At 36.8% G+C, this 25,280-nt stretch overlaps 1 protein-coding gene across 7 annotated transcripts in view; it reads left to right on the forward strand.

Annotated features, from left to right (window-relative positions):
• The first annotated feature begins 4,431 nt into the window (after positions 1-4,431).
• MGAT5 (alpha-1,6-mannosylglycoprotein 6-beta-N-acetylglucosaminyltransferase) overlaps positions 4,432-25,280 on the forward strand; it is a 410,898-nt gene continuing 390,049 nt past the window's right edge. For 3 of the 7 annotated variants that reach the window (XM_016433592.2, XM_016433591.2, XM_016433593.2), the window contains exon 1: positions 4,480-4,618. The gene's annotated coding sequence lies outside the window, so the exon portion shown is untranslated. Of the gene's footprint in view, positions 4,619-4,848; positions 4,976-5,002; positions 5,024-5,698; positions 6,015-25,280 lie in introns of those variants that run through there. The other 4 variants (XM_016433598.2, XM_016433597.2, XM_016433596.2 and 1 more) reach the window with 4 other exon arrangements.

Raw genomic sequence — 25,280 nt, forward strand, 5'->3', positions numbered from 1 at the left:
GGCCTTTGGGACAGAGGTTACATGTATAGTGCCTAGAATTATTTATTGCATATGGTAGGTATATAATATATCTGCTGAGTTGAATCTAGTCAAGTAGAATCAGCAAACATTTTTTTTAAGTGCCGTCTGTGTTCCAGGAACTATACTAAGCACTACGAATTTTTTTTAGAAAGTCAAAAATCAGTCCCTGCTCTCAAGTGACTCATAGTCTAATGGAGAAGAATAATATTTCAACAACTATGTACAAACAAGACACATTGGGGATAATCTCAAAGGGAAGGCACTAAGCAAGGATTTATTGAATCCCAACTATATTCTTATCACTGTGAGAAAAAAAATTAATCTAATTGGGAAAATAATCTTTCATGTAAGTGAAAATCTCTTTCACCTAAAGTTAAAAACCATTGACAAAGCAAAATGGTATACATTGCTATGGGAATTTAAAAAAAAGAAGTTATAAATGTAACTTGAAGTTATTGGTGGAATAAGTCATGAAGTTTAGCCATTATGGATTTGAATAGGTGCAGACATTCCAAATGTGGGAAGAGAAGAAGCAGGAGAAGAGAGGTAGAAATGAAGAGGCTCATATATTCACACATACAGTGAGCATTTCAGCTTGGCCAGAGCAGAGGGTTAGTGTTGGGGAATAAGTAAAAGATGAAATTGGGCAGGTACATTAGAACTAGGTTATATAGGACTTTGAAAGACAGATTAAAGAGTTTGGACGAAGGGTATCAGCATGTTTTCTTGAAGTATTTTCTTGATACTTTTAATGAGAGGAATATGCTAAGGTAATTCGAGACAATCATTCAGATTATGCTTCTTGTCTTATCATCTTATATCCTCCCTATCTTGTCATCTTCTCTGCCACAGCCATGCTTCTTTCCACCTGTTACAGCTTATATGGATTGTATATCAGAAAAAATGACCCTACCTTGGGCCAAACTGTTTTGGTCAATGAGTAAATGAGCACAAACTCAACTATCCCACTATATCTACCCAATTCCAGAAGACTAGCTTAGATGATGCTCTGCCTCCCATCTACTCATTTACAATAGCCATCTTACTATCCTTTCTGCTGTATAGCTACATATCAGTAACTTTCATGACCTCCTTGCTCTGGTTATCAAAGTTATTTCTGAAAAGAATGTGTCTCTGATCTATTCTATAGAACAACAATACAATCCCTGTGAATTCTACTATATTCTCTTCCCTTGTCATCACTTCATTTTTGTGTTTTCTCCTCTTATTAGAATATAAACCCTTTGAGGGCAGATACTGCCTTGTATTTATATTGATAGCACTTACAACAATTCCTGACCCTTAGTAAATGCCTTTTAAAATCATTCATTCGCTCATAACAAAGCTATAATTTGCAAATAGCAAGCCAGCCACCCATAATGATGTTAATAAGCACATCTGCATTACTACCAAATACATTTAAACCTAGTGGTATCATGAAATTGCCATTCATGAGGATAAAAAGTTACTGCTATTGTTGAATATATTTATGGGACCTTGGATAATGCCTTTTAGTTCTTTCATGATTTAAGTTCCAGTGATTCTCCCACCCAAAACTGGTAAAATATTAACTCCTGAGAACACTGGATGAAAAACCCTATTCCAGGCTAGGAAACATCTTGGCGATTTTTTATTCTGATGACTGTGAATAGAAATAGCTAGCTCCTTTTCACTATCTTTTGTGTAAATTACAATGTCTATTCCCTATAAAAAGCTACTAGATGGTGTTAGACATTAGGAAATCCATTTTTTCTGTCAAAGAAGCATTTCATTTAATATTTTTTACATTCTGGAGACCAAATAATAGATACATCTTTATCAGTGACTCTTTTGAACTTAATCTAAGATCTTCAAATTTGACCTTAATCCACAATTTCCGAGTTAATCTATGAGCTTCAAGTTAGGTAGTAACAGTTATTACTGAGACATGAACATCTTGCTCTAGACTTCATCAGAATCCACACCATCTGTGTTAAAAGTATAGTAGATAGTGACCACCAGGTGTCGCCATTCCACTTTCTCCTCAAATGTGTGCCTTGAGAAAAGCTTGTGAAAATTTGCCCATCTTCCAAGGGACTGAGGTAAATATGCACTTCACAACTCAAAACATCTTTCACCCAAAACAGCTTTTTTTTTTTTTTTGCTAAGAAGAATTGTCAGAAAGGTTTCCTTCATTTATAATGAATATATGGAGACTTAAATAAGGCTAAAAGAAAAACACTATCCTGGACAGTTTCTGAATGTTATGACAAAGAAGATGGATTCTCTGACTTAATCTGGGCATTATCATAGATTTACAGAATCATGGATTTAGAGATGGGATGGGTTTTAGAGGTCATCTAGTTCAACCTCCTCCATTTACAAATCTGAAAACTGACGCCCAATGGGGTTGGATTGATTTAGTCAAGATGATAGTGATTACCTAGGTTTCCTACTCTTGCTTAAATCTCTAAGTAGATTCACATAAAAGGTATAGTCACTATGTCCATAGTCTCAGGCTAAATGCAAGAGATTTGGTGGTTCTGGGTTTGGAAAAAGAGGAATCAATTTTATGGTATAGTGGAAATAGCGATAGCCTAGATATTAGGAAATATATGTTCATCTTTACCAATGGCAAGCTCTATTTCACACTCTGTGCCTCAGTGCCCTCATCTGTAAAATGAAGGTATTAGGTTGGAGATCTAGGTCTAGAGTGAGGAAGATCTGAGTTCAAATCCAGCCTCAGACACTAGCTGTGTGACCCTGAACAAGCCGCTTAATCTTGTTTGCCTCAATTTCTTCATCTGTAAAATGAGTTGAAGAAGGAAGTGGAAAACTACTTCCAAGAAAACCCCCAAAAGGCTCATGAATTGTCAGGGATGACTAAAAAAATGACAATAAAAGATCCTTTGCAGCTGAAACAGTTTATGGTTCCTAGCCCTTAATTTAGTTGAAAGCATTTAAGAACATTTGCCTGTCAGGATTATGCTAGAAGCTGAGGGATAGAAAATGATCAACAGAAGCAGTTGAGTTTCTATATTATCATTGTACAAAGATAACTTTCTGATTGTACAATGTACAAAGATCCCATACAAAGCTCTATTTCTAAACTCTTTTATTATAAAGTGTTAATAAGATCAGTAGTAGGGAGGCAGTTTGGTGAAGAACATAGTATTAGATCTGTAGTCAGGAAAAATCTGAGTTCAAATTCTGCCTCCAAGATTTACTTATTGGTTGACTCTGGGCAAATAAGTCCCTGAACCTGCCTTAGTTTCTTCCTCTGCAAAATGGGAACAATTAGCACCCATCTTTGGAGTCTTGTCATGAGAATCAAATTATACACACATACACACACCAAACACACATAGACACAAACACATATATAAAGTGCTTTGCAAGCCTTGAATCACTATACATATTAGTTATTATTATCTTTGGCAGATTTCTCTTGATACCAGCTGAGATGATAGCATTTGCCATTTATCATCACTGGGTAACTCCTTATGTTCTTTTACTGTGAAATAATGCTTAGCATTAGTATATCTGTTTCAGATGGTTTCTCTGAAGGCTTAAATGGATGTAATTTCAGTCAATGCTTGTTACTAGTTAGCTCCTTCCTTTCAGAGAAAGTCTCACTTCTTTTGACTATTCCCCCAAAGGCCTGAGATGCAGATAATATTCCTGGATTCTAGGTGCTCAAGATCCACACTCTCATTTAGGGAGAGAGGTTATTTTTCTTTTCCCTATGTGATAAACTTGCAGAAGGTCAGAGTGAAAATCAGAATCAGAGCCTGGGTCTCTTGATCCTTAGACCATTAATCTTCTAATTCTAATCTTCCCCCTAATTAATGCAGGATTGGACCAATTCAAATTTTTAAGTTTGGATTGGATTATAATGAGAGATCTTTGCTCATAATAGAATTTGCAAAATGCCGCGAACTTTAGTACCTGTTTTGTTGATTCCTCAATCAGGTGTCATTTAATTGCTGACTTTTGGGTGGGGGGCGGGGAGGCAGTAGAGCTGGGGAAAAGCAGACAAGGGTGAATACTTCTCTAGTGAGTTTAGGAATTTGTAGACCGTCCCTAAGCTAAGCTTCCCCGGTTCAGAATTGGTTGTGCACAGTGACTGAGAGGGCGGGGAGTTTGCAGATAGTCCCTGGTCGGAATCCAGGTCTTCTTTTGCTATGGCCCAGGAGCCCACCGAAGTTGGTGAGGTGGGGTAGGTGGGGAAGGATTGAGGAATTTGCAGAGGAGCCCTCGCCCCAAGCTCTCGAAAACCTGACAGCCTGTCTTCCTCACTGGAAAGTGTGTTCCCGCGTTGTGTGCACGGTCCCTGCCAAGTCTGGGAGTTTGCAGACTGTCCCTGACTCGGCCCGTGTCCACGACCCTGCAGCTTCAGCGGCGGCGGCGGCGGCTCGCGGGCTCTGGTTCCATTCCCAGGTAGCTCGCGAGGCAGGCTCAGCGATTCTTGGTGCTGTTGCTGCAGCCTGCGGGCGGTGTGACCTCCTGCCCGCCCAACCCCGCATCCCTGCACACTGGCTCTTATCAGGGACGACGGGTGAACAGCTCCTCCGGGGGCTGCTGCTTGCTGCTACCGAAAAGGGAGGCAGCCGGAGAGGTAAGAAGCGGCTGCGATGATTTTTGTTGCTCTCAGGGTAGATAAGGATGCACGCCCCCATCTCCTCCCCTTCTTCTCCTCGGCTTTCAACCCCCAGTACACCATTCTGCTGCCCGGCTGGAGAAGGGAAGCTCTGCCTCCAGAAAGAGGGACGGGGTGCCTAGGGCAAGCTGGGGCGGTCGAACTGGGTGTCAGTTCCTGAGCCTCCCCTGCTTTGCCGTCCTTCTGCGGCTGCCCAGCTCTCGGGCCGCTCGGGTAGGACCTTGGGACTTACAGCCGGGGTGTGCTGCTGCCTGGAGACTGGAGCCTTCGCGACCCCTCCGCAGTCTCACCCGTGGAACGAGTAGCTGAGCTTAGGTCCGAGCCTCCTTAGAAAGAGAGGGGCAGCTTTCTGGGTTGTTTGAGGTGTGTTTGGGATGTTGGAAGCCCTCGGGCATCCCTTTTGGGAGAGAAGTCCGAGAGGGTGGGCGGAAGGATGAGCTACTGTTCTACTAAAAATGGGAGACTCTGAGACCGAGCCTTGCCCACACGGGAGTCCTCTGGAGTCTAGGTGCTGGAATAGACTCTCCTGCACTGGGATGCCTGGGGTCGGGGGTCTCCTCCTAGTTCGGGGAATAAGGGAGCAGGCGAAGAGAGGTCTATGCTAGACTCCCGGTGCAAGAAGAATTGATCAGGAGAGGAGGAGGGGGGAGTCGTTGGGAGTGGGTTGGTGGGGCAGAAAGCGAGCGCTTCCCACGGAAACTGAGGTTTTAGATGCGGAGACCTTGGGGCTATGGGCAGCGCTGGCCCTTTGCGGCCTCCTTTTTCTCCCCAGCCTCAGCGGGACATTGGCCAGTGCCCACTTCGGGGGATAGCAAGACCTGGGAGCTTGGTTGCCAAATTGTGAGCCCGCCAGCTCGGGGTGGTTTATGAGTCTGGTAAAAGCTAGAGGCGAGAGAAGGGGGGAAATAGGGAAGGGAGGAGGAGGGAAAAAAAAAGACTAGAGCATGCTCAGTGGAGCCCAAGGAACTTCCTGCCGAATAGTGAACCTCGCGAGGCAGGCAGGCACCCTGCCCGCCCGCCTCCCTTACTCAACCCTTAGCAATTCTGAAAGTTGGGGGGGGGGGCGCGGAGTGAAGCCAGGGTTACTATCCCACTACCCTCCGCCGCTGCCGCCCACCCCTCCCTTTCCTACCCGGTGTGTCTCTAGCTCCTACTGGAGCCTGGTTCCGTCAGCTAGACATCTCCTGCAGACCTTGGGGAGGGTCAGGAGGGGGATTTGACATCTCTCATCTGCTCTTCTGTTGCCCACTCTGATGCCAAGGTCGGGGCGACGGAAGACCTGGGTTGTGGTGATTGTGTTTTCCTCTTGGAACTCAGGAGGCTCGAAGCAGAAAGACAAGAGCGGAGTTTTCGGGTTAGTGATGAGCTTGAAGTCCAGTCTGCTTTAGACTTGACTCCCTCTCCACGCAGAAAGATTTGGGAGACGTGTCTATACATAGATATAGATAAATCTACATATATATTTTATTCCATAATATGTCATATAATGCATACTCATGCTATTTGGTAGCTTTATAGCTTTCTCCAGGAAAAGGGGCAGGCATGGTGGTTGTGATGGTGGTGATGCCGCAGGGGGAACTTGGTTATTTGGTCTAACACTGCGTTTTGAGAGCTCACGAGCATCTTGCTAAGCAGGGCAAGAAATGCTGAATTCAGGTTTCCGGGTAAAAGGATGGAGTGAGTGTGAAAGCATCCTTGTTACATTGCACTTTATTAGGTTTATCACCGACTCTCCCTTCTCCCCTTCCACTCCTTCCCTGAAGACAGCCATCCTTGGGGAGTTTTTAGATCTCTCTTAGTCACAGGTGGAAGCCAATTGGAGGCGGTGTAGGATTGGACCGAAAAATTCTCTGCCCAGGACTAGGAAGTTGGGACTCGATGCAGGGAGTGTGCTACCCTTGGAAAGAGTCCAAGAATTTTAGGGGGTATCGCATGTTCCTATCCCCACCCCCTCTTGTTTAAAGCATACAGACACCTTAAGTTTCAGATATTACACCTAAGTAAAAACTCCAGAGTGGGGGGAGTTAGAGTTGAAGCTGACCCCTATCCCATTTTACTTTTATCCCCGTAACTGTCCCGTTTAAGTTTTTTGTTTTTTAAAACCTGGGTGAGGTTGTGTGTGACGCACACCCTACGTCTCATCCTAGCCTTGGTAGTAGATTAGTACCCGCTTTGTTCCCCTGATTTGAAAGAATCAGGAGCTTTTTGAAAAGGACAAAGCTTCGATTCTGTTTTGACGTTTTAGTATTATAATATCTCCCCCCACACACACAACCGTTCCTTGATCATAATTTACAATTTAAAATGTTTAGATCTGAGATGCAATCAAAATACCCTCCTCAAACAATCGACTAATAGTCATTGAGGGGAAGAAAACATAGGAATAAAACGGTTCTGAAATAGGAAGTTGGATCCTTTTGAAGAGGGAGTGTAGTTATGGTTTTTTCCCTTTATCTATTCCTTTTTCTCTTTGTCTCTCTCCCTTTCTCTCCCCCCTGCCCCTTTGTCCCTCCCACTCCTCTCCCCTCTCCCTCTCCAAATGAGGTAAGATTTATAAAAAGCTTAACATGGTTCCTGGAACATAGTAGGCACTTTAAAAATGCTTATTCCTTCTCTGTTTCCCTTATTTTTTCATATATTTTTTAATTTTAGAGCAATGGTTCTTCAACTAAGATCTTTAAATTGTTTTTTAAATCTATTTTGACAACTATTTCAATATAAATAGGATTCCTTTGTAAACCAATGTATTTTATTTTGTAATTAATATGGGACTCACCAGATTGCAGAAAGGGTCCATGACAAGAAGATTTAACCACCTCTGAAGCCAGAGGAGGTGCTATTTTTGTTGGAATGGAGGCTTCAGAGAGCTCAGTATGTTACCTATGGTATTCTATAAAGTGTATATCAAGACCTTCTCAGTTGGTTCATTTGTGTGCCCAGTTCTTCCTCTCACTTCCATCACAGTCAAGTTCATTGATATGTCATAGAAAATTAATCTACCTGCCTGGTTCATCTACCTGCCTAGAACTCATGTAATGAGTGTTGATTTAAAACCAGGATGACAATGACAAAGATTGCTAAAGGGATGTTTGGGGAGGTAGTGAAAATAATGGATAGTATCTGTGATCACTGGTTCAAAGCAGAAGATAATAAGGTTTTTTTTAATCTGATTAAAGTTTAAATTTCTAGTGTTTTGTAGCTTGAAAATGTGACCCTAGCATTCACTTATATATAAAATCACTTATATACATGTATAAAGTATGCATATATAATGCTCTTCAATAGAATCATACATCTTGAAGCTTAGACCTCAAGATCTTTCCAAATAGACTTTTTCCTCTTCTCTTTCAGTTTCAAATAACATAGCAACCATTCACTTAGTTTTCCTCCAGAAGAGTTGACATGCTAAAGTCCCAACTATGTCTATTGTTATATTTAAGAGCTTCAGGTGATGGAAGAGAGTACCCTTTATTAAGTTAGAGATACATCAAACCCCCTCTCCCTGGTCTTCTATCTTCTATCTTTGCATATCTGGAATATTTAGCTTAGTTTCTGTAAAGTCATAAATGGTTTGTGTCCTAATTCTCCATGAAATCACTTCCTTGGGACAATTTTGGCAAGGTCTCCACCAGTAGTGGCTAGATGACAGGACATTTTTTGGCTAATTCATGTCTGTTCCTATTTTTATGTCCCTTAATGGATGCAGGCGATTTAGTTTTAGCCAGGAAATCTAAAAAATTAGAGCCATTTTCTTTCCTGTGTCTTGATCTTTATCTTACATTGGGAAGTGTGTACTCTAGGGCTTCTCATTGATATTAGATGTAAAGTAGACTTGTCTCTGTGACAAAAAGTGCTTGTTTTTTGTTTTGTTGCTGACCATTGTAGTTTTGAGTTTATTACCCATGTTTCCCAGGAAGACAGGTGAGAGGATGAGAAGAGAATGTATTTTTAAGATTCTGATATGTCTTGTGGGTGTCAGGTTTTGGTCAAATAAGAGTAAAAGTATGGAGCTTGTCATTACATGTTTCACCAAGCCACATTTAGCATTAAAAATTGCTTTGAAGACTATACTCTTAAGTAACTTTTCCCAGCCAGAAGATGGCTGCATTGTAACAAAATTACATATGTTTGAAGGGAAGTAAAGCCCTCCCCCTTCCCCATCCTCTTGTGGTTTCTCTGCTGATACATTTCCAGATTTTCTCTACTGGATATTTAGTGTTCAATATCTACATGAAAAAATAAAGTTATGAGGTAACTTGGAAGAGTGGATAGAGTTTGGGAGTTGGAGTCCAGAAGACTTGACTTCAAATATAGCATCAAACTTTTAATAACTGTGTAACCCAGGGCAAGTCACTTAATTCTTCAGGTAGATTAGATCTCTAAGACTTATCTAGTAAGGAGTCCTATATTGGCTGGAATCGGCCTAGTAGTAGAGGGAATTTCTGTACTGGAGTTCGGCATACAAAGAGAATCTCAATGTATATTGAGCTAGAAATTAAGTCAGATTAGGATGGAACTAACCTTTTTTACCATAAGAATGTTTTTCCTTTTAATTTCTATTTTCATTTTTAATATATCCAATCTTCTTTCTGGAGTAAAAACCAACTACTTCCCCCAGAAATCTATGTCATGGAGATTCCAGAAGACTATTCCACTATAACCATTTTCTACTAGCAGGTAGAGTTTGGGGACTTTCCTGGGATTCCACCTTCAAACTAATTTCCATCGATACCAGATTATAGTCTCTTTGAAAAGCAGAGACTTTCACTTTTGTCTTTGTTTCCCCTCTGTTTAGAAAATAGTAGGTACTTAATAAATGTGCATTGATTTATACTATTAAATATACTCTCCCTTTCTCTAGCAAGGTACATGTAAAAGTTTGTCTTTCTAGGGCTTTGATTCCTTGTCTTTGACAGTAAGGCCTCCTACAAGAGATAATTAGTTATCTCTGTGGCTATGACCCTTCCCCATGGTCTTTCCTATTTCTAGCCTGGAAAAGCCTAGCAATCTGGGTGGGTAAATGGGAAGGGTAGGAGGGAGAAGAACCTTCCAGTTATGATTTTTTATTGGAATGGTTAAACATCCCACTTACCTTCTTTATACATGGAGTATGACAGTGCTCTACAAAAAAAAATTTTTGAGCCTTCACCCCCAATGTGTATTTACTTATATATTATACATTTTTACTACCATACTAATAATTATGTACATTATAAGACAGATATACAATATTTGTACTGATGTGCTAATAATTTTGTACAAGTGTAAAATAGACAAGGTAAGGATAAAATAATATTTCATCCTATATTCAGTAGCCTTTGGAGTGTCTAGGAGGCTAGTCATGATGAGGACAAGCCCCGAAATATCTGGGGACAAGGAAGGAGGACAGGAGGTATCTCATCTTCTCACCATCCTCTTGGTTGATGACACATTCCTTCTCTCTTGAGGATATTCTATAACCCCTACTTTGGAAATTGCTGGAGTCATCTGTTCTTTAACTCCCCCTTATCTGAGACAGTAGAGTTGATTAGAAACGATGAGAAAAAGCTGAGTCAAATGCATGGATTAGATCCTAACACTGACCAGTAAACTTCATAACTACCAAGGAAAAGCATTTTTCCAATGGCTTGGAGCTCTCTGCCTGAGCTGGCAATCTCACAAATATATGTCTACTTTAGTTAACAGAAGAACATGTAGAGAGTGTGGATAGCTTAATGTAAATTCTTCTCTACTACTTGAAAAACAATTCAAAGCACATTTGTTACTGACATTGGCTCAGAAGCATTTTCTTTGAGTCAGAAGGATAGTGTATTATGTTATAGCTGGCTCTCCATAGCAGATTATAAAATGGGTGCCTTAGAATTCCTTCTTTTACCTCATTTTACTTTTAAAATTTATTTTTTTGAATGCAGCAATAGTTCTTATTCTTAATTTATAAATGCATCCTCCTTCAAAGTCCTCTCTCATGCTGTTATTTATCTTATAAGTTTTTCAGCTTTTCTTGATTGGAAAGAACTTTGGCCTTGGTTGTTCTCACATATATTTTTATTCTGTTGAAAAGAATTTTTTTAAAGGCAAGATGAAAAAGAAGTAAGGAATGGAGCAATGATGATTGGGCAGGTGGTTCTGTTTAGGATACTTGAAAAGTAAAGACACTGTCTGCATCATCACTAAAGTTCCTGTGGAATCCTAGAAAGAGCAGAAACCCAGAAAAATGTTTCTGAATACCATAGGCTGACCACTAGGACCACTTGACTTCATGGAGTTACCATGCTGGAATGCTAATGAATAATTTTTCCCCTTCATTTATACTTATAGCATTACTTCAAGAATTATTCTCTTTTTTGACTTCTCCCTATTTTACTTTGCCCTTTCTCCCTAATTTCTACCTTATTTCTCCTTATCTGGTTAGTAAATTACCAGTTAGCAACAGAATACATCCTTTAGTATATATAGGGGAAAAAAAGAAGATGCTATTTTTGTCTAAGGAATTTATATTTTATCCAAGAAGGGCATAGCACACATGAAATATTTAAAGATACTTCCAAAGCAGTGTAAAAATAAGGGCAGCTTAATTAAATGCAAACTGACTTGGATGCCTCAGTTTCCTGTTAAAAATAAGGAGTTCAGACAAGGTAATCTCTAAAGTTGCCTCCCAGATTTAGCTTTCACTAATTACCTAACTGATCAGTTGATATAGAGTAAAAGAACAAAAATGGTTATGGAGGAATTATTATTGTTTTCCCCCTTCAACAAACAGTTAACTGAATTTGTTGAATTGACTTGGGTTTTTCCTTGTTGGTAGAAGTGCTTTGATACAGAGTTGAAATACTTTCCCAAGAAGAATCAAGTCTCTGTGCTTCATTACTTTTAGGGATCTTTCCATTCAGATATTTAGAAATTAACTTTGGTGTTACTTGTTCTTTGGCTAGGAAATGACAGCCCCTCAACTAATAGAGTGAAATGGTTTTTCTTTGGATGAAAATAAGGTTCAAGCAAAAGCGACTGAGCTTATGAGATTCTTATGGTTGTAGAGACCTCATGGAAAGAGATGAGATGTATAAACTCTGAGAAGAATTTATTTGAATATTTCAGTTGATTTCTGTTTTTGTTTGTTTCTCTTTCCCTATATAAGAACTCTAACAATCTGAAAGAATAGTTCCTCTTCATTCTTTCCCTTGGTGTTTTCATTTACTTCCCTGGCTTCAATTAGCATAGTTATGCAGACAACTCTCAAATTTTGGCTCTGTCTTCCAACTTTTTAGAAATTTCCACTTGGATGTCCTATTGGTCTTTCATACACCACAAATTTAGAGATAAATTAACCATCACATCATCACCTTTCCAAAGCCTGCCCTGTGTCTTAATTTCCTTATTTCTGCTTATGGTATTTTTCCAGTTGCAAATCCCCCAAACTTTGCGTTCATTTTAAACTTTTCTCTTTCTCTCACTCCTTAAATCCAAATAGGGACCAAATCTTGTCAAGACTATCTCTGTGTACCTTGTCTATCTATTTCTTCCTTTTCCCCTTATTGCTATTATTAGTTTAAAAGCTTATTATATCTTGCTTGGACATTGCTAAATGTATACTACTACAGGTATTGCTACTACTAATACTAACGATGATGATGATGATGACTATGATGACATAAGGAAATAGCTTTTATATCACACTTAAGATGTGCCAGGCATTGTGCTAATCACTTCATAATTATCTCATTTGATCTTCATAGTACTCTGGGAGCTAGGTGTTATTATTATCATCATTTTACAGATGAGGAAACTAAAGCAGATTGTCACTTGCCCAGGGTCACATGGCTAGCAAATATCTGAGGCCAGATTTGAACTCCAGTCTTCCTGACTCTAGGCCCATTACTCTATACCCTGTGCCACCTACCTGTCTCAGTTCCTCTCTGGGAATGCCCTAATTATACTTCTTATCTCCTTCCCTCAGTCCCTTCCTCTTCATTTCTGGGAGGGCTAACTAGGAATTCTACCAGTCAGGGCAAATTTAGTTGAAAAGAGACATGAGACTTTATTCTCATCATTCTTAGGTGTGACTGAGGTAGACTAGACTGGTCCTGGCAGTTGAAATCTGGAGTCATAGGGAGAGTAGATTGTTTGAAAGAGTGTGGTGGGTTTTTTTGTGGGGTGGGGGTAGGAATCTGATATTGGTACTATTAAAAGAAGAATGGATGGAAATGGATGATAGAAACAAGGATCTGAACAGGATGAAGTGAATTTTTAAAGAGAAATAATGGTTGTCAAAATCAAAGGGAAATAAAGAACAAGGAGTATGCCATCTCCTCCCTTCAGTCCTATGTGCTAGGGGAGAGGGGTGTAGGAGAAAGTTCCTTTGAGAAAGTACTGAGAGATAGGTGCCTTCAGGAAAAGCTAGGTTTCAGTGAGCACCAGAAAATGGAAGCCACATGAGAGAAGATCTTGGATAAATGACATTTGTTAGCAATAGGGTAAGGACTCAATGATCAGAGAAAAATGAGGCCTAAGGTTGAATTTACTGAGGGAAAGAGGCAGGTCAGCAGTCAACCTCTTCTATGAAATCATAGGGCAGAGTGAAGGAAACACTCCTACATATCACCATATTGACCCCTAGCAAAGCTCCAGATTCCTCTGGTTAATTTGAACTCTGATTCTTAGGTGACATTTTGCCTTTTTTTGCTTGTGCACTGTGATACATGTCCTGCACGCCTGCCTCCTTACCTTTGGGAAGTCCTTCCCTTTCTCTCAAGGCCAAGTTAAGGTGATATCTCTTTAATAAAACCTTTCATCCTAGTATCTCTCAGTGGATTTCTCCTTTCTCAAACCTCTTATAGTGTTCAGTTTAGAACTCTCCAAATACACTTATCAACATAATAATTTTTGTATTTCTCTCATCTCCTCCTAGATTATAAGCTCCTTAAGGATAGGTTTGTATATTGCTCATCTTTATATTTTCGAAGTAGGCACATAATAAATGTGCATTGTTGAAATGAAATTCTATGTTCAAAATGCTATGAAATGCTATTCATGTAATGAAGTAATTTCTTTTTGTATATTATAGAGTAGATTTAAGGTTAGGAATTCTAGAGTAGATTTAGGAACAAGAAGTCAGAAAAAATCCTACTTCTTTTATTCTTTATCTCCTCTCCTCTGAAATAGGTTAGTGTAAAAATTAAAATTAGTCTTAATAATAAAATGGTATATTTTAGGAGATTTATTAGTGATCATTAGAAATCAAGGAATAAAGAGGATACAAAATAGGCTGATCCACCAGTTCAAGCACCCGCCTTACTGCTTCCAAGCTCGGGACAGGAAGTAAAGAGGAGGGACCCTCCTCATCCCCAACTAATATCCTCTGTCTACAGGAAGTATGTAATAACAGGAAGTCAGTGGGCTCCCGGGAAATGTAGTTCTTTTTTTAGAGTAACAGATTTTCAATTATACATCAGTAGAATTTTGGAACTGGCAGAGACCTTAGGAGATAATGCTTTTATGCTTAGGCTAGTATGACTCTTCAAAGCTTAGTTTTGTATTGGATTATACATTTCGATCTAGAAGGATATTAGAGATAATCTAGCCTTATTGTTGTTCAGTTGTGTCCAAATCTTTGTGACGCTAGAGTGGTTTAACATTTCCTTGTCCAGATCATTTTACAGGTGAGCAAATGGAGGCAAATTGGGTTGAGTGACTTGTCTATGGTTACACATTTATTAAATGTCTGAGGCCAGATTTGAACTCAGGCAGATAACTCTTCTGACTTCAGAACTGGCACTCTATCCATTATGTAACCTTAGCTTCCCCAATCTAGCCTTTTTTTTTCCTCCAGATTACATGTAGATAAAATTTTAATGATAGTTTTCTGATGTTTTATGATTCATGTTCTTTCCTTCTTCCACTCCTCTCCTCCCACAAGATAGCAGGTCTTTATATGATATAGGTTGTACATGTGCTATCATATAATGCATTTTCCATGTTTATCCTTTTGTGAAAGAAGACTCATCAGTTGTACAAGAGAAAAATTCATGAAGGAAATAAAGGGAAGAATGGTATGCTTCAATTTCTATTCAGACTCCATCAGTTTCTTCTTTGACAATGGATAGCCTTTTTCATCATGAGTCGCTTGAAGTGGTCTTGGATCTTTGCAGTGCTGACAATAATCAAGTCATTCACTGTTGATCATCATATGTTATTTTTTAAATTTAGATTTATTTGTTTGTTACATTAAAATACCCATGTAACTCTTCCTTGCTTCCCCCCCCCCCTTAAAGGTGTCATCATTTGACAAAAAAGAGAGATGTATATATATATATGAAATTGTCTGACTTATTTCTATATCATTTCTTTGGAGGTGGACAATTACAAGTCATTCTTCAAACAATAATTCTGTTGTTGTATATATTGTTCTTTTGGTTCCACTTGTTTCACTCTTGATAATTTCATGTAGATCTTTCCATATTTTTCCAAATTAACTGGCTCATCATTTCTTATAATGCAGTAGTGTGCTATCACATTCATATAGTTAATACTTGTTTAAATTCCTAGTTGAGGGGCATCCCTTCAATTTCTAATTCTCTGCTACCCACCACAAAGAGAGCTTCTATAAATATCTTAGAACATATAGGATCTTTTCCTTTTTACATGATCACCTTACCAAATAAAACTAATTGTGGTATTACTGAGTCAAAAAGTATAAACAGTTTTAGAACACTTTTGGCATAATTCCAAATTGCTCTTCAAAATAATTGGATCCCTTAACAGTTGCACCAACAGTGATTTAGTGTCTTCATTTTTCCATATGATCTCCAACATTTGTCATTTTGCCCTTTTAGCCTATCTGATAAGTGTGAGATGATACCTTAGAATTGTTTTGATCTCCATTTCTCTAAACAGTAATGATTTAGAGCACTTTTTCCATATAGTTTTACTTGTATAACTTTGATTTCTTCATCCAAAAACTATTTGGTCATATATTTTAACCATTTATCAATTGGGTATTGGCTCATATTCTTCATACATTCTTGCTGTTACTGGGTATAACTCTTCTGGTTCTGCCTGTCTCACTTTGCATCACTTTATATGTCTTTCCAGGTTTTTTTTTTTTTGGTGATGGTCTTGTTCATCATTTCTTATGGTGTAATAGTGTTCCATTACAATCATATACCACAAGTTGTTTAGCCATTCTCCTATTTATGGGAATCCCTTCAGTTTTCAATTATTTTTGCCACCAAAAATGAACTGCTGTATATATTTTTGGTACAGCTTAGTCTTTCATCTCTTTGAGATATAGAACTAGTAGTGGCATTGCTGAGTCAAAGGGTATACACAGTTTTATGGCCTTTTGGACATAGTTCCAGATTGCTCTCCAAAATGATTCTCTCTGTTTATAGCTCCACCAATTGTGTATTAGTGTCCCAGTTTTTCCACATCTCTTTCAACATTTCTCTTTTTTTCCCCTTTTTTTGGTCATATTAGCCAGTCTACTTGTTGTGATGTGGAACTTCAGAATTATTTTAATTTTTCTAGTTAATAGTGATTTGGAGTATTTTTTCATATGACAAGATAGTTTTAATTTCTTCTTCTAAGAACTGCCTGTTCATATCCTTTGACCAAGCCTATTTTTTTTATAAAGAAGGAAATTTAGGTGAAGACCAAAGTGATTTGCCCAAAGTTCTTCAAATTATAGAGACATGATTTAAAACTTGGCCCCATGACTCTACATGTAAAACGGTCTCTTAGCATGTAAACAAATGGCAAATAAAAGGTAATTTGAGGATAGAACTAGAGTATGAAGAACTAGTGACATTAGGAAAGGTTTTATAGAAAAATGGCACTTGAACTAAATCTTCAAAGAAAATAATAATTATAAGATGTAAGTGAAAAAGACATCAATTCTAGGTATTAGAGGCCAGCCTATTCAAAGCCACATAGAAGGCAAATAGTATGAAATTGTCAGGCAATTCCAGACAGGAACACTTGATGTCAGACATTAGAGTGTATTTCTGAAGGAATATTTGGAATTCCCATCCTGGTAGATAGTCATCTCCCTAGAATATCTGAGATATTGTTTTGTACCTTCTAGCTCAACCTGATGACTCTATATAGCAGTTACTTAACTAATAGTCCATAGACTCTCTGTGTTTTCTGCATTTAACATAGTACTTTGTATAGAAATATTATGTATATAATAATGTATATAAAAGAAATATATATCTATATATGTATGCATATACATATATATACACACACATACACACACACACACACACACACACACATATATATATATATATATATATATATATATATATATATATATATATATATATATATACACATTTTGGTAATTTTATTTGGATTCCAGGAATCTTCTGTTGGAAATGATTTGATTTTTAGGAAGATTCATTCAAGTGAATGACTTACTTCATTTTAGCTACCAAGAAATAATGCTATTGTTGCTGTAACCATTGCCCCTACCCCCTTCCTAAGCTTATATTTAGAATATGAAAATGCTGATCATTTCCTCTTGTTATTTGGAAATTGAGTAAATGGCAAGGGAAAGGAAGATTCAGATCTCATATATACTATAAAGAAATCACATTATTTTCTTCTTTTTAGAATATTATAGAATAACATTTTTAATCGTATATCTGCTTTATTTTCTTGCTCCTCTCTGCTTTGATATACTCAGTTACTAATTTTCTATCAATGATAGGTACTACTCACATGTGAAATATAGATGTGAGATAGTGCCTACTCTCAATCAGTTTGCATTCTAATAGGGATATAATGTATATTATAGTCACATTTATAATATATGTTCTTATTTAGGAATGATAGCCATGTTTGGTCTAAGAAGTCACAGGGAGTGTGAGTAAAGCCATAAGGCAGTAGATTATTATGCTCTTTCCAGGAGTAATGATATTATTGAATTGATTACTGTGGAGAACAAGAGGTAGAAAGGGAAACAGGACAAATGGCAATATGCCTAGAGATAACAAGGGTCTGGTGTTCTGGGAGATTCCTAGAAGGGTTTTCTGAGTCTAGTTAAAGTAGATATTATGAGTTCAGAAGAATTTCCATTTAATAATCAATATAATTTAGTCCCATGGTGGAGTCCCCAAATTGAGATTAATTAGATTTTTGCAAGGACTTGGACCCTAAAAATGGAGTGTGTGGTAGGATGGGAGGTATGAAAATGTTCTTCATCTATAAAATTTAACTAAATGACTTGTCAGGGTATTCCCAGTTCTCAAATTTTATAATGTTTTTAAGGGAGTTAAATAACTATTAGTATGAAGAGTTTAAATACTGGAAAAAAGTTAATCTGTTGGTGTTTAGTCTATTGGCAACATTTATCCAACACTATAAGTGCATATGGAAATAAAGAAAATATGGTAGTTGGTCCTATGATGGCAGTTTACTCATAGGGAAAAATGTGTACACAATGCCCCTCTCTTCCAAAAAAACTTAGCCTCCCTCAAAAAACCATTGACAAGCTAAGAAACATTTTTATATTGCAACATGTCAACAAATTAAAACTAATCTGATACAAACCAAATACTCTCTTTATACATTGTTGACATAACTTTATAAGAATATTTTATTCCAGATGTTAGCCAAAGAGAATTTAATTTAAAAGTCAGCCTCAACAATATGAGTTTTAAGTATACTGTATCCTTTCATTAAAAAAAAAAGTTGTTCAGGGTATCATTTTACTATCTATTCACAAATAGTTTTGAATTTGAAACAGCTACTAAACAACAACAACAAAAACATAGTTGTCAGGACTATCCCTCCAGAATGATTTGAAACTCAGAAATCACTCCCCAACTCCATGCCCTATTTCTTCCTAAAAAAGTGTTTGGCAGGAACAAAAATTGGTTGAGAGTATTGAACAGTTATATCCAATTTAGTAATTGATGTGGTTAGATTGCTTTGACATGTGATAGTTACACAAGGCCAATTTTTTGGTTAGAAAGCCAAGTATTAAGGAAGTAGTAGAAGGAGGGAAATAGATAAGATACTAGAGCTTAAGAGTGGCAAAAGAGCTAAATAGTAGATATTTTGCCAGTGTGTGAGAGACCTAAAAAGCTAGAAAGCATACTATTACCTCTCCGGAACTTTTGAAGGCACAGGTTTAAAACTCTCCTATTATGTGTCACAGCAGGGACAAACACCCAATTATCTCAGTTTTCACCAATCACAGTTTTTCATGACTTCCTATGTATAATAAGCTTGCTTTCTCATGTGTGGGTATATACATATATATTTAATCATATTGCTTGCTTTCTCCTAAGTGTATGTGTATTGTATAATGAGTGAAGGGAGAGGCTGGAGGGAGAGAATTTGAAACTCAGAATTTAAGTAAATTAATTTAAAAATATAATGAAGGGCACAATATTCTGGAAATCTGAAGTAAAATACTTTTATTCCACCTTCATGTGAAAAGTGCACTGAACCAAAAGGAAGAAGCCCTGGGCCTCAAATCTCTTCATATTATACAACAAGGCCCAGAAAGGTCAGGTGACTTGCTAACATTCACATAGGCTGTAGTGATAGCAAATGTAGGGTTTGAATCCAGAACCTGATGTCAAGGTCAATCATTTCATTTCATTTTGCTTCTCTTCATTTTCATTTTGGGTTAAAGCAAGATAGATAGATTAAATGTCTGAGGTTCTTGGCACTAGGAATTTGTTCTAGGCTGACAATGAATAAACCATATACCAAACATAGTTCTTTACTCATTTATGGATCCACTTGACTGATCCAGCCTTCCCTTTTTTATCTTAGTCCATTACTCAGGAAACAGTCTCTGGAGAACCTGTGAAATGCCTTGTTGACTGTAGGGTACAACTTTCTATGTTAGACTTAAATTTTGCTGTTTAATGACCTGATTTAAATATTTAAATCTAATCATAAAAACTAATTATTTTATACATTTAACATATGATAAAGTGTTTAAGCCTGGTTAATTGAAATGTTTTTTTGTGTGTGTATGTGTATAGATAGATAGGTAAATTTAGTGATTGAAATGAAGTTCCTTTGCTGTGATTTATTTTTAGTGATCCATTCAAGGGGACCTATCACATTTTTAAGTACTCACAAATTACCCAGGTTATTGATATGTGCTGGAAAGTTACAAGGGATTGAGATAAATTTGAAAAGTTTGAAGTTTCCATAATTCACTTCTTCCCTCTTGTAAGATGAAGGTATCCTTTTGCATATCTTGCAATTTTTTTGTGCTTCAGCAATTTTACTAGCAATTTTTTTGTGCTTCAGACTCCATAGGATGATGATACCAATAGCAGTGAGCATTTAAAAGTCACTTTAAAATTAATAAAATATTTGCTATACATATGTTATCTTATTTGATTCTCATAGCAGCCTTTTCAAGTAGGTGCTCTTATTATCCCCATTTTGCAAATGAGGAAACTGAGAAATAAGAGAGTAAATGACTTGCCCAAGGTCACGTAACTTGTAAGAGTCTGTGGTAGGAGTTGAATTTGGGTCTTCTGAATCCAAGTATACTGTTTTTCCTGCATTTATTAATTGTTTATAAGATGCTGACATAAATTCTGTACAAGTTATTTTTGTATCTCTTATACAAATAGTTTGACTTTATAGGCCTGAGTCTTTGTTTAACATCTGGGTTTAACCTCACCATTTCCTTATATTGCTTTTAATTCTTTTTTCACCATATTTATCTTACCCTTTCTAGTAGAAAACCATTCTGCTTGGTAAAAGCTAAACTGAAGATTTTGTTAGACTGTTTACAAAGTTGTTATTCTTTGTTACCTTCAATTAGAAAAGGAAATACCCTAGATGGATTATTTCCCCCAGATCCTAGTGTGACATGGTATTGTGATAGAGAAAGAGGGTATTCTAATAATAGTATTGCAGTAGTTGGTTAATATTGAAAGTATTAATTGCTTACAGGATTTTCCTTTCCTATTGATTCTGAAATGATATAATGAATAAGGGACTAATTTCAAAAAGAAAAAAATCCCTAACTTTTAGGCATTCTAAAGTAAAAGGAAATGAGTTCTGAGAAGAGTTAGAAGGAAAATATTTGAAGAGGGTTATTTTAGTGGGTCTCCAGTTATGATTAAGAAACTATAATCCTTCATGTCAGAAGATGTTGATATGAGTAATAATATAAATACAACATTTACAATATTGGCATAATTATGAATTATTTATAGTAATTATTATTAATATGATTATAATAAATATAATATTAAGATATACATAAAAAGAAATAAGCAATATTTCTGTTAGTGGTTATAACTTTGCATGTTTCTGTGATTTGGGTTCTGTCACCTCCCAGGATCACACTATTTTGGCTAAAGTCCACCACTCTGACAGCCATATTCAATCATAACTGGTCTTCCATTTTTATCATACATTTTTCCTGACTTTAAAAAATAAAGCAAATGATCACTTTTATTTGGAGAGAGATCATGTCAAGAGCCCTAGATTTAAATTCAGAATGGCTGTATTTGGATCCTAGCCTGCTGCCTATCAGCATATACAAATCTCTCTGCTTTTTTGGGGTTCAATTTTCTTTTCCCTAGAGTGAAGCATTTGGGTTATTTTGATTTCTTAACCTCATATCTATGACCTTTTAAAGAAATTGACCACTATGTTTCCATGTAATTGACTTCCCTTGAAATTCTATTTTATTTTATGCATTTAGCAACATTCTGAGGAGTAAACATATACATAACCAAACTGCCAAAGGGATCCATGACACAAAAATGGTTAAGAACTCCTGGACTAACTGGTTTCTAATGACACTTCTGTCTTTAAATCTTAGGGTTTCTTTACTTCATGATGAACTAATACAATGGCTTTCTATTTCCTCCAGTGGCAGTAACTTTTGGTTAGTTACAAAGAATTACATGTTTATGTACTTTGACCTTTTTTGCCATTGATAATAGGACTTTAGATTTAATATCTAACATTCTTCTGGGTTTAAATTTTTTTTAAATTCCAACTTGTATGGTTTACATATGTATATATTGCTTGTTATGTGGCTTTATTTAAAAAACAAAATCAACAAATCTGGTCCATTGTGGTAGTTATGGGATAAGGAGTTATTGATTTAACCTCTTTAAAAGTTTCAGAGGCCCTTTTTTGGTCCTTACATTTTAGCATCCATGTGATGGATGTCTTCAGAGGGGAGAAAACAGTTGAGTCTTTTTAGTGGAAGAAACAGTATTCCTTTCATATGGAGTGGTACTTGAAGAATATTGATGTGATTAAAATATACAGTGAAACTAGTTTTCAGGAAATGTATATTTCTTGTGTCTCAATGGAAAAATATAAAAATTATTTCTGTGGACCAATATTGGACTATGGATGTTTTTTCCTCTATATTCCTCTCCACTTTGTGTCTCTGACTCCAGTTTCTGGCATCCAACCTAATAGAGGATCCAATTCTTGGTTCTGGACCTTCTCTTGAAGTCTCAGTTCCTTCATATGCAAAACGAGGATAATAATACTTGTGGTCTCTACTTCAACTTGTGGTTTTGAGATTAGTGCTTTGTAAAATGAAATTGTTATAAAGATGTGAATTAATGTTATTTCTATCATCCAAGTATTGGAGAGCTCCACAGATTTCCTTGTTGAGCTATTTTCCTCATTCTACTTCAATATTCCATTAAAGTTAAGTATCTTTAGATCTTTTCTGGTCAAGACTAGTAATATCAACCCTCGGCTTAAAAATGTTTCTCTTAGAGTTTTGTTTGACTCTCCTTAATTTGTGATCTGCTCAATTTTAGAGTAAACAAGAGGTTTAAAAAATGTACTTGCAATTGTGTTTATAGACTTTTGCCTCCCTTCAAACTTAGTCCATAGGAAACCCCTTAATACTACTTTTACTCTGATACATCTTGTCCTTAGACAGCTTACATTTTAATAAGAGAAGGAATGCAGATCATGTGTGTGTGGTAGAGTATGGGATAGTTTGTAAAAAGGAGACAGAAATACAAAGAAGTAAAGCTATTTTTTAATTATCGCTGAAATAAGAAGGAAGAACTGAAAATTGGAGACATTTTGATAGATATTCTAATATAGTTATAATTATGTAATGATTTAAGATTAACTGGGCACTTTATCAATATCTCATTTGACCCTTATAGCAACTCTACTAGGTAGGTTCTATATTTATTCCCACTTGACAGATAAGGAAACTGAGGCTGACAGATTGAGTTGCCCACAGTCACAACCAGTAAGTGTCAGAGGACAGATTTGAATAAAGATCTTCCTGACCTAAAGTCAGACCTATAATATTTTTTGCTAAGCATGTAGTAAACATATTAATAATGTTCCCCACATTTTTTTTGGCCATACGTACATAGCAGACTAAGTTTTGCAATTCTAGCTTAATAGACACAACATCTAGAAATTTAGTCACAGCAAAATAAATTCTATATTCCTCTACCTTTATTTTAACAAAATGTGCATGTGATTTATTATAACTTTTCTTCAAAGTGACATTAAGAAAAACAAAAATACAATAAATAAAACACAGCCATAGAAATATATAATAAATGAATAATGCCATTATGGAAGGATTTTTTCACTGTTTATAGAAGGAATTATTCACTTTTTTTTGGTAAATGTTTTGCTTGATTACTCTTTTTGCTGGAAATGTGTGTATTTGTGGATGAGTGGACTATAGATTTACATAGTAATATTTTGCTGTTACTTTTTGACTCTTAGAATCCTTCTTTCAAAGCTCATCGTTTACTATACTCCTTGAGAGCAGAGATTTTTTTTTTAATTGCCTTTGTGTATTCAATGTCTACCACAGTGCCTGGCTGGTAGTAAGTGCTTAATAAATAATTGTTGATTATTATACTATTTGACTAAATGGCATTGCTTAGAACTAAGTATTTTCTCTGGCTGATTAATAAAAACAAAATTTTGTAGTGTGAGCTATGGCTTGAAGAGGATTCTGATCCACAAAATGGGGCAGCTTTCTAGGGATCAATGAAGTGGCCTCTCTGATTTCCAAAACTTAACCTTCTTGTCACTTTCTTTACTTGTTAACCTTTTCACTGAAGGAAAAGAAGAAAGCTAATCAAGTTTTTCTTTTTATAGGACTTGTGGGACTCTGGTGAAAATATTGGTTGAGCCTTAAAGGCTTGAAATTATTTTTAATCACTAGCTTTTATGCATTTTGTTTGCAAAATGCTATACATATCATCTCATTTGATCCTCACAAGAACTATGAGAGGAAGATACTTTTATTGTCTCCATTTTACATATGAAGAAACTGAGGTTAATAGAGGCTAAATGACTTAGTGTCTAGGGTTACATTTCTAGTAGATGTCTGAGGTGGAATTTGAATTTAGGCTCCCCAGTCTTCAAATTAAGTTTGAGAATGATATACAAACTATTGTAAGGTACATATATTGCTTACATAGGTTACATGTGTCTACCTGAGTTTGTCTAAATGCATCTCTCAAGGAGTTGTGTGTATATATCTCTGTAATCTTACCCCTCTCCAATTGCAATTTTGATTCTTACCTGAAGGAGAGCAGGAGATTAGGTCCCCAAAGCTGTTTTGCTTTTCTAGATCTCTCTTTTCAGAGAGCATACCCGACTAAAATTATATATATCTGCCTTCCTTAAATATTGCTACCCTAGGGTAAATGAGTTTTAGATTCATTCTGTTTTCCTTATTACTATAACTTAACAGGGAAGGAGTGCCCCAAGCAATAGCCAAAGGCTCTACTCCCTTCCCACCAAATGCTAGTTACAGAAAAATCATCACAAATAGTAAATAGCAAACAAACCCATTCATCCAAGCTGATAGCAAACTCATAGAAATTATAAAGATCTGAATATACCAGACTGTGCTCAGAACTAATGAGCTTTCTCACAGAGAGTACAGTTATCTCAGCTCATCAGAGACACACAGGTCCAGGGAGAAAACTAAAAGACAAAAAAAAAGACAAGAGAAAGACAAAGGAGAAATGAGGCACAGAGAGACAGAGACAGACAGATTTCCACCTCACTCCAAGAGCAAATGTCCTGAAATCTCTACTGTAGAAAGATGAAAATAGGTACATACATGAGAAGACTCTCTCCTATTTTGTTCTCACAGTTTTTCTCTTCCTCTTAGGACCTAAAGAGAGCCTGGAATTATGTGTTGTTTCTCTGAGCAAAGAAGCCAGAAGAAAAACTATACTCCCACAAATTCTCACCATCTTAGCCCTCAATTCCTGCCCCTCAACTCCACTACACAGTGTTTAGTTATCATTTTCTTCTCCAGTAAGAAGTGTCTTATACAAATACCCAGGCCTGAAACTTGGCTTACACAATAATTCTTCCCACCATCTTCCTGCTGACTGGATATTTTGTTCTGCCACTTACTGGCAGTCTTACTGTTAGAGTTAGAAGAAAATCTCACTTTTATCTTTTCTCATATTTTTGCTGCCTGAAAAGTAAATGGACATCAGTGGCTTAAAATAAAGACATAAATCCTAGGGACAATAGTTTTTATTTTAAAAAAACAACTATGTAGTTAAATATTTCCAAATTTTAACAATCATTTAAAAATTTTTGAGTTCCAAATTTTGTTTCTTCCTCCTGCTCCTCCCCTTCTTTG

Source organism: Monodelphis domestica, chromosome 4, assembly GCF_027887165.1.
Source record: "Monodelphis domestica isolate mMonDom1 chromosome 4, mMonDom1.pri, whole genome shotgun sequence".
NCBI lineage: Eukaryota > Metazoa > Chordata > Mammalia > Didelphimorphia > Didelphidae > Monodelphis > Monodelphis domestica.